Source organism: Triticum dicoccoides, chromosome 3A, assembly GCF_002162155.2.
Source record: "Triticum dicoccoides isolate Atlit2015 ecotype Zavitan chromosome 3A, WEW_v2.0, whole genome shotgun sequence".
NCBI lineage: Eukaryota > Viridiplantae > Streptophyta > Magnoliopsida > Poales > Poaceae > Triticum > Triticum dicoccoides.
In genome coordinates, this window is record NC_041384.1 from 519,938,713 (window position 1) to 519,949,690 (window position 10,978).

The window sequence follows — 10,978 nt, forward strand, 5'->3', positions numbered from 1 at the left end:
TCTTTGTTTCGAGCTGTTTTCTGTCAGGGTTGTCAAGGCTAGGCACTATGTCATCTCCCTCCTCCTCCAACCATGAGGGCAATGATTCTTGGATAATGAAGATAGAGCTGAAGAGAGAAGAATCTATGGAGATCAACAAGGATGAAGGGATCAAGAAGGCCGTGGAGGACCAAGTTCCAGCAATAGAAGACACCCTTCAACTGGATCATAATCTCCTTACCCCTAAAGAAATTGAAGCTTTCAAGATGATTGAGTTGGCTCGTATACAAAATAAGTATCTCACACGTGAAAATATTTTGTTGAAGGAGCATATCATCGCACTCAAGGGCATTATCCGCAAGTTTGAAGACCTTCTACGCTCGATGTGCGACTATCCATCATCAACAACACCTCCACCGTCTCCTCCAACAAAGAAGAATTGAGTATCTGGGTATGGGCACTCCACTTGGCAACTGCCAAGCTTGGGGGAGTGCCCCAGTATCGTATCACCATCACTTTTATCTTTACCATTTTCCTTAGTTCGATCTTATTAGTAGTATTTTGATCTATTAGAATAAAGTTTATGGCATGATCTAATTGTGAGTTTTGCTTTATTATCCTTCTATGTAATCGAGTCCGTGAGCTATATAATAAAGATTAGTGTTGAGTCAAGGGCTTGATTATTTTGCCATGATCCTAAGTGAATAAAAGAAAAGAGAAAGAAATAAAAAGAAACAAAGAGATCATATGGATCTCATGGAGAGTAATGAGCTCACATAGAAAAAGTATGATGAATAAAAGTTGTTGAGAGTTGACAAGCATAGTTTTGGTCATCATTGCAATTAATAGGAAGTAATAAAGAAAGAGAGGTCTTGACATATAGATATACTATCTTGGACATCTTTTATGATTGTGAGCACTCATTAAAATATGACATGCTAAAGAGTTGACATTGGACAAGGAAGACAACGTAATGGGTCATGTTTTCTTACATCTGAGATAAATTATATTGTCTTGGATCCTCCAACATGTTGAGCTTGCCTTTCCCCCTCAAGCTAGTCAAATTCTCAGCACCAAGTACAGATACTACTTGTGCTTCCAAATACCCTTAAACCAGTTTTGCCATGAGAGTCCATCATATCTACATATGGATTGAATAAGATCCTTCAAGTAAGTTGTCATCGGTGCAAAGCAATAAAAATTGCTCTCTAAATATGTATGACTGATTGGTGCGGGAGAAATAAGCTTTATACGATCTTGTGATGTGGAAGTAATAAAAGCGACGGACTACATAATGAAGGTTCATATCACAAGGGGCAATATAAAGTGACGTTCTTTCGCATTAAGATTTTGTGCATCCAATCATAAAAGCGCATGGCAACCTCTGCTTCCCTCTGCGAAGGGCCTATCTTTTATTATTATCTTCTACCTTATGCAAGTGTCATGGTGATCTTAACCTCTCCCTTTTTCATTTTATCCTTTGGCAAGCAAAGTATGTTGAAAAGATCCTGGTATATATGGCTAATTGGATGTGAGTTTTCATGAACTATTACTGTTGACATTACCCTAGAGGTAAAATGTTGGGAGGCAAAAATATAAGCCCCTATCTTTCTCTGTGTCCGATTAAAACTCCACACCCATAAGTATTGCGTGAGAGTCAGCAATTGTGAAAGATTATATGATAGTTGAGTATGTGGACTTGCTGAAAAGCTCTTATACATTGACTCTTTCCTATGTTATGATAAATTGCAATTCCTTCAATGACCGAGACTGTAGTTTGTTAGTTTTCAATGAAGTTTACGATTCATAATTGATATTGTGATTGAATTATTACTCTAGCATTAGAGATCATATGACAAAAATTATATAAGTTGTTGTTATAAGAATGATCATGATGCCCTCATGTCCGTATTTTATTTTTATCGACACCTTAATCTCTAAACATGTGGACATATTTTTCGATTTTGGCTTTTTGCTTGAGGACAAGCAAGGTCTAAGCTTGGGGGAGTTGATACGTCCCTTTTGCATCATGCTTTTATATCAATATTTATTGCATTATGGGCTGTTATTTCATATTATGTCACAATACTTATGGCTATTCTCTCTTATTTTACAAGTTTTACATAAGGAGGGAGAATGCGGGCAGCTGGAATTCTGGGCTGGAAAAGGAGCAAATATTAGAGACCTATTCTGCACAACTCCAAAAGTCCTGAAACTCCACGGAACACCTTATAATAAATAATGAAAAATCCTCGCCAAAGATGAAGACCAGGGGGCCCACACCCTTCTCACGAGGGTGGGGGTGCCCCCCTAGGGCGCGCCCCTACCTCGTGGGCCCCCTGGTGGCTCTCCGATGACTATCTTCTCATATATGAAGTCTTTCGTCGAGAAAAAAATAAGAAGTAACCTTTCGGGATGAAACTCCGCCGCCACGAGGCGGAACCTTGGCGGATCCAATCTAGAGCTCCGGCAGAGCTGTTCTGCCGGGGAAATTTCCCTCCCGGAGGGGGAAATCATCACCATCGTCATCACCAACGCTCCTCTCATCGGGAGAGGGCAATCTCCATCAACATCTTCATCAGCACCATCTCATCTCAAAACCCTAGTTCATCTCTTGTATCCAATTCTTGTCTCCAAGTCCTGGATTGGTGCTAGTAGGTTGCTAGTAGTGTTAATTACTCCTTGTAGTTGATGCTAATTGGTTTAATTGGTGGAAGATCATATGTTCAGATCCTTTATGCATATTAATACCCCTCTAATTATGAACATATTTATACTTTGTGAGTAGTGAGGACAAGGGAGAAGTCTTGCTATTAGTAGTCATGTGAATTTGGTGTCCGTTCGATATTTTGATAAGATGTATGTTGTCTAGCCTCTAGTGGTGTTATGTGAACGCCGACTACATAACACTTCACCATTATTTGGGCCTAGAGGAAGGCACTGGGAAGTAATAAGTAGATGATGGGTTGCTAGAGTGAAAGAAGCTTAAACCCTAGTTTATGCGTTGCTTCGTAAGGGGCTGATTTGGATCCATATGTTTCATGCTATGGTTAGGTTTACCTTAATACTTTTGTTGTAGTTGCGGATGCTTGCAATAGAGGTTAATCATAAGTGGGATGCTTGTTCAAGTAAGAACAGCACCCAAGCACCGGTCCACGCACATGTCAAATTATCAAAGTACCGAATGCGAATCATATGAATGTGATGAAAACTAGCTTGATGATATTCCCATATGTCCTCGGGAGCGCTTTTCCTTATATAAGAGTTTGTCCAGGTTTGTTCTTTGCTACAAAAAGGATTGGGCCACCTTGCTGCACTTTATTTACTTTTGTTACTTGTTGCTCGTTACAAATTATCTCATCACAAAACTATCTGTTACCACTTATTTCAGTACTTGCAGAGAATACCTTGCTGAAAACCGTTTATCATTTCCTTCTGCTCCTCGTTGGGTTCGACACTCTTACTTATCGAAAGGACTATGATAGATCCCATATACTTGTGGGTCATCAGTAAACAGACAAGCTGCCTTGCTTCAGGTTGCGGAACTCCTCACGCTTACTCTCAACAACACTCTGAGGAATGTGGTGAGCTTTGAAGTCTTGGTGGAAATCATCCCAGGTAATCACACGACCTCCTCTGAAATCTTTGTATTGTTGATACCACTCGGCAGCTTGGTCTTTGAGTTGGAACGAAGCAAACTTGACAAAGTCCTCAGGCCTGACGTTGCTACACTCAAAATGTTTGCAGATATCCACAAGCCAATCGTCAGCGTCTATGGCCTCGACACAGTTGCTGAAAGACTTCGGCTGGTTTGCGAAGAACTAGTTGAGGGTAGCAAACTGAACTTGATTGTTGCCATGGCCTTGATTTCCTTGGTTGCGCTCTTGCAAGAGTTGCATAATCATCTGTGTGTTGGCGTTGGTAGCGGCCATCATAGCTTGCCATGCCTCCGGAGGTGGAGGTGGTGGCGGTGGTTCCGGATTCTGACGCGTTGGAGGAGCCATCCTGAAGAGGGTGACATCCGCTATCATCTTGACAGACATATATTCAAGATGAATCAATGGATCGAAATTGCAACATGTAGCCTTAACATTCGAACAAGAATGAACGAATGAATTCCAAAGTAAATTATCACACTTCCATAAATTGAGAAGCCACTAGATATAGGTAGATGAATAAAACAACAAGGTACGGATATGAACAAATACTTGGTAAGTGTCGGGGATATACCCCGCGGTGTAACCCGGATGGATCTTGACGACTCACTGGTGACCCGCTCGGAGTTTGGCGACTCACGGGTAACCCGCCCGATCTTGGCGGCTCATTAGTCCCGGCGGGTGTTTCACATGAAGAACTAGGCCCAAGGCCCAGAAGACCGGCTCATGTTAATGGTGGGGCGGCTTAAGGGGAAAGAATAAGGAATATTCTCCTATAAAAGGAAGCAAGACTAGGACTCTACTTGTAATAGGTTAATCCTAATTCTACTAGGACTAGTCATGTAACCCGCCCCTTCAACATATATAAGGAGGGGCAGGGCTCCCCAAAGAGGGACAAGCAACGAAAAACAATCTAGAAGGCTAGACACAACTAGAGGAGCGCCGGCTTACGGCGACTTCCTCATGAGCATAATGAGACCTAGCCACAAACAGCATGTAGGGATTTACCGGATGATGTTTCCCGGAGCCCGAAGCTGTCTAAATCCTTGTCTTGTGCGTTGATCCGCCACACGTCTCTCGATTCTGACCAACCCCTTCAAGCTACCGCATAGATGCGTTGGCCTCACGACTAAGTCCTCACACTAGGACATCTGCCGTGACAATTCCACGACAGTTGGCACCCACCGTGAGGGTTGTGCACGATGGTGTTGAGTTCTTGAAGGGCACTATCTCAGGAATCAAGAAAATTGTAATTCGTCGGATGGAGAAGAAATCGGCAAATTCATTATTTTGATGATCAGATCGGCGATAAAAACTTTTCAAGCCGGCAGTACAGGATTTGAGAGATGTCCAGGATAGGATCCACTACGCGTGGACGTCGCTCAAGGCTGCAGCGTCTTTACTATTCCGCCGAGATATCTACAAAGCACCGTCACCGATCGCTGAGATCGATTGGATTTTCCGCTGCAGCGATCATACTACAGCAGTACACTGAGGCCGACTCGAACTTCAACTGCACCGTTGTCAAATCTAGCCACCGTGTCTGATTCGCCGGGTCGTTTTTGCTTCTCTATGTACATCTGTCCAAATCCGAGGTAATTAAAGATAGCTAAAAACACATGTCACGAGCACCATCTGTTGGTACAACGGCGATCAAGACAGTTGATTGAGTCCCGTAAAGTTTTCAGATCAACCTAGCACATCTGTTGGTACAGCGGCGATCAAGAAAGTTGATTCAGTCCCGTAAAGTTGTCATATCAACCTAGCACATCTGTTGGTACAACGGCGATCAAGAAAGTTGATTCAGCCCCATAAAGTTTTCAGATCAACCTAGCACACGCACAGGAATCAAGGGGCCAAGTGTTGATCAATGCAAAGAAAAACAAAACCTGATGGATTTTCTAGCTCCTGCACGTAAAAAGACATCAACTAGTACAGCTATTATACACGCATATACTATGAGGAAGGATTTAATAGTCATCTCATACGTATAGCCTGATGGACGTGAGCCGTTGTCTCCGTTGACCCGCTTTGCATCGCAGGTCCTCCTCCGAGTGGCCGCGCTGAACTGGCTATAGTCACGCCTCTCCAACGCGCCGTTGTCGCCGCCACACTTCGTCGACCCGCCGGAGCGCCCTCGTTATAGTCTCCGAGCCGCCCGCTGATGAGCCACCGTTGTCTCCTATGCTGAGCCGCCACGGCTCCTCCTCGTGATGCGCTAAGACACCTTCGCTATCGAGCTTCAAGTCAGCCCTGCCGTCTCCGTCACTGGCGCGTCTGCCGCCTCTTCAAGTTGCCTTCGCCATTGCAGCACGAGCCGCTTCTACAGGTCGTCCTACGCCGAGTCGCCGGGTTACCTCACTCCTGCGGCCTTAATCTAAATAAATGGCTCCGCCCTGCTGCCGCAGCGTTGGTTTTCTGCTCCGCTCTGAGCCGACCCCCGGCGGGTACTTCTCTGTCCACTTCGGGCCGCCCGCTCCAAACCGGCTTGTCGCATGTATTACGGCTGCCTACGAGTCGCTGTGCGGCCCCGTTGCCACGGTCACCTCTGCTTCAACCCACCTCCTCGGCCATCTCCACACTGAGCTGTTGCAGTCTCTGCGGCCGCAAGCCGCCGCTGTGCCTCTCTCCACTGAGCGTGCCTCTCCCCGCGGTTGGACCAGCCGTTGTCGCACCTCACCGCGAGTCACCCCCTCCGGCGTCGGCAAGCCGGCCTGTCCTCGGCCGAGAACCGCTGGCGCCAGCCCTCGCTTTGCCTCTGCCTAGTCGGCGTACCACGCCAGGGAACCGCTACACTTTCGCTTCTACTTCAACCTGCTGTTGTCGTGCCGTTCTGTACCGCGCGAGTTACTCACGTCGATGCAGTGTTGCAAGTTGCCAAGGATCAGATATCAATCATGGAGTAGTTATATGGAGGGCATTGTTTATTTGTGATTATTACCTCAAGACTAGAGGAGAAGCTTCCTCATGAGGACCTGATGCAATCAAACAAAAAATGAGTATGCAATATTGAAATAATGATGGAGAATTAAGGGGAACTACTTTGGTTGATTATGCAAGACACCCAAGTTCGATGCACTGCTCCTGGTGGTTGATGCAAGAGACAATGTCAAATGAAATAAGTTACAAAGCAATGTCACTCTATGGCTCACATGGAGGGTATCACCCATGGATTTTCGCTTCCTCGTAAAAAAAATCAGCCATGAAGTGTGTGGAGCTACTGACTCGGAAGTGCCAGAGCCGTCGGGGCCGCGTTGAGCCGCCCTTGTCGCTTTGAGCCGCTGGGGTTATAGTAAGTCACCGGTCTGCCTGAGCCGCCGGAATTATATTAAGTCGCCGGTCTACCTGAGCCGCCGGAATTATATTAAGTCGCCGGTCTGCCCGAGTTGTCGGAACTATATTGAGTCGCTGGTCTGCCTAAGCCACCTCTGTCGCGATGAACGAATCATCCATCGTCGAAACAAATCAGGTGATATCCATCCAAGTTTGATTTATTAGCACATGTAGTTTTTTCCAAAGAACAAATTTATCTTTGTCTTGGTCTGCAATATTGTTTATGCAGGGCAATTATTTATGACAAAAAGTGATATTATACAGTGGAGGTGGAGGCACGCCAACATCTTTTGGCATAGGTGGTCGTCATTACTCAACGGACTCCCGCACCAGCTTACAATGTCGTGGCCGTCTCTCGTGACCGCACCGGTTTATAACCCTGCGGTCGACTCCCCCGTCCACACCGGTTTAAAACACCGCGGCCGACAAATCTGTCAGCACCCGCGGCCGACTCGGCCGTGATTGATTTCAGTTTCACCATGGTGATCATCAACTCCGCGGTGATAATTGCTGACCTGACGCATCAGGTGAAATCCATCCAGCATGTTTTTATATATTATATATTGCTTTCTTTAAAAGAGCAATTACTCCAGTTTGCAAGTTGTCCCATGCAGGATTCAAACCGGTCTATATCACGGTTGATTATGAAGAATCTCAAGCCAACTCCTCAAATCGCCTTAAGACTCGGGGGCTACGATGACATGACTTAGCAAATATTGTGAGATTTAAGACCCCGGGTCATTGGAGGGAAGATAACCCGGTGCTGGAGGCTACCGCCATATTGGTGAAAATTTAAAGGCCGTCAGAAAATTTCTGGCTCACAATGATGTTTCGGTTTATAATCCGGCTCAAGGTAAACCTGTCTCCCACAAAGCTTTGAAACTCTCAAATCCGGTTTGAAATTCTGTTTAAAAAGAATTCATCTCTTGCAAGTTCAAGTTTTCAGAAAAAAATTACAGGGACCAAAGAGAGTTTGTTGCACAGCACAACTCAAACATAGGCACCCGGCGAGCACAGCTCAGAAATATATCACTTGGGGGCTTCCGGCTTATTGAGCTAAGCTATGATTACCCTTTGATCTGGCTCATAGCCATGTTTACAGGTCATTTGGGGGCTTCCTGTTCAAACATAGGTCGTATTCGAACCAAAGAGAACATAGCTGTCGGTACCCTCTTCATCGGCGCAACGCCAAACCCACTAGGGGGCTTCTTGATCGTATTCGAATCATAGCTCAACCTCTTTTGGGTCCGACGTGGGTCATATTCGACTCAGCGTCGTTAAACAACTCTCAAGGTCATTTGGGGGCTTCCTGTTCAAACATAGGTCGTATTCAAACCAAAGAGAACATAGCTGTCGGTACCCTCTTGATCGGCAACGCCAAAGCCACTGGGAGCTACATGATCGTATTCGAATCCTAGCTTAACCCCTTTGAAACAGTTTACTGATCGTATTTGAATCAGAAGCCTTGATTTTCTCTTTGTCTGGATTAAGTTTTTTGAACACAATCTTTTGGGTTTTGAGACTTTTTGCTCATATCTGAAGCATATATGTGTGGTTTCTATTAACCCGCCCTGGCTTTCGACGAACAAGTCGCCAGCATATGACAATATTGATACTTGGAAGGTTTGACTTCTAAGTTTTGGGTTATCACCCTTACTGCACAGGTATCATAAGTCGGCAGTACGATTCAATATCACAGATATGATATTGTTTATACATGAGTATGTTTAAACCAGCCCTGGCTATGGACTTTAAGTCGCGGGCATATTTTGAATTACGCCATTGGAATCATGCGTGTATCAAAGATTGGGTTATCACCCTTACTGCACAGGTATCATAAGCCGGTAGTATGATTCAATATCACAGGTATAATATTGTTTATACATGATTATGTTTAAGTCGGCCCTGGTTTTTGACATTAAGTCGCCAGGGCATATGTTGTTTAAACTCTATGCAAGATTTTGCAGAACTATGACTTATATTAAGTCCAAGATCATCATCCAAATTGATGCTTCAAAAGGGGTATCCATTCTGGATTTTCTCAAGGGCTATAAGCCATCGGGTTATTAAAATTCCGGCTTACCATGAATGTGCATTAATTCGCGATCGGCCAAGAGCCGCCGAGTATTTAAACTCCGGATTTACTTGTCAACCGATAAGGTATTCACATCTTTCATAGCCAAACTTGGCTGGATTGTCATGATGATATTGAATGATTGAGGTTTTCATACCGGATTATATTATTCAAATTTTGAATAGCCAACATGGCTGGATTTTATTTACGGTTGTCAATAACCAGTATTATCATTGAGGTTTTCAAAGTCGCTTTAGCGCAATGGCTATTATTTTATCAATGGATATGATTTACTCTACAATGGAAAGAATAGTCCCGAGTTGCTGTAGGCTTACAACCCGGCACTTGGGGGCTACATTATTCAGTTTAAGATTATATCAAATATGCAAGTTCCATGTCGCTGCCAGCATGCACCATGGCACTTGGGGGCTAATGCAAAAGCAATTTTACTGGCCTTATTGAAGACCCGACTCATCACATCATAATGAGCCGGCCCTTGGGGGCTACCAATTGCTCATGTCAACAATTCAAGGTACACAAGTTTTATTCCATTATATTGAAGGGTCCACTACTCAGTTGGTAAAGCACAAAGCTCTTAACCTTGTGGACATGGGTTCAAGCCCCATGATGGGGGTTACATCATATGATGTTCTTTTCAAAAGAAGTATATATAAAGTCCCAACTCAATATTATCTTACTGAGCCGGCCCTTGGGGGCTCCATGTTGTTGTTCAAGTCTATATGATCATATTTATAAAGTCCCTTCTTATTATTGCATAATGACCCGACACTTGGGGGCTACACTGGTTGAAGTTTTTTATGAGTATAAGGCAATTACAAGTCCCAGGTTGCTGCAAGCATGACAACCCGGCACTTGGGGGCTACATATATGGAGTATTCAGTCTTTACTAGCGACTAAGATGAACAACATGGATTTCTTCAAAGTGGCAGTATTTATATTGAAGCAAGTCTTAAGTCATCACTTTGTTTCTGCTCAATACTTGTGGGCTACAGGTAATATGGATATAAGGGAGAAAAAACTTCAAATTCTCAGTTTTGAGTAAACCAGATTGACCCGGCGTCACCAATAACTATGACCCGGCGTCAACAACAATTATGACCCGGTGCTATCAATATTTACAAACCGGATATTTTGGCAATAATAAACCGACAAGTTCTACAAACCAGCTGAAAGTCAGATGAGTTTTTTTCAAGACCAATATTTTTTAAACCGGCACTTTGGAAGCCGATTCAAGTGGATTATTTCTTACAATATTTCTTTATAAGATACCAATGTCCGCAAATTGACTCTGAAGCTGGCCTATTGACCCGGATTTATCAAAAGAAGTATCTGGATTTTTTACATTGACAAAATTGAAACATATCTGCTAAGGAAGATTTACTATGAGATCATGGACATGTATATATCAACAAGGAAATGACAAGGACTTAGGGATGATCAGGTGCCGGCTTACAAAATATTTAACCCGGAGCACAACCTGTCAAATTTGTTCTTGTGTTTATATCGCAGATTAGTTTAACATGGATAAATCCAAATTAAACTGGGGGCTAATGTCGGGGATATACCCCGCGGTGTAACTCGGCTGGATGTATGACCTGGATGGATCTTGACGACTCACTTGTGATCCGCCCGGAGCTTGGCGACTCACGGGTAAACCGCCCGATCTTGGCGGCTCATTAGTCCCGGCGGGTGTTTCAGATGGAAGACTAGGCCCAAGGCCCAGAAGACCGGCTCATGTTAATGGTGGGCGGGCTTAAGGGGAAAGCATAAGGAATATTCTCCTATAAAAGGAAGCAAGACTAGGACTCTATTTGTAATAGGTTAATCCTAATCCTACTAGGACTGGTCATGTAACCCGCGCGTCCAACATATATAAGGAGGGGTAGGGCTCCCCAAAGAGGGACAAACAACGAAA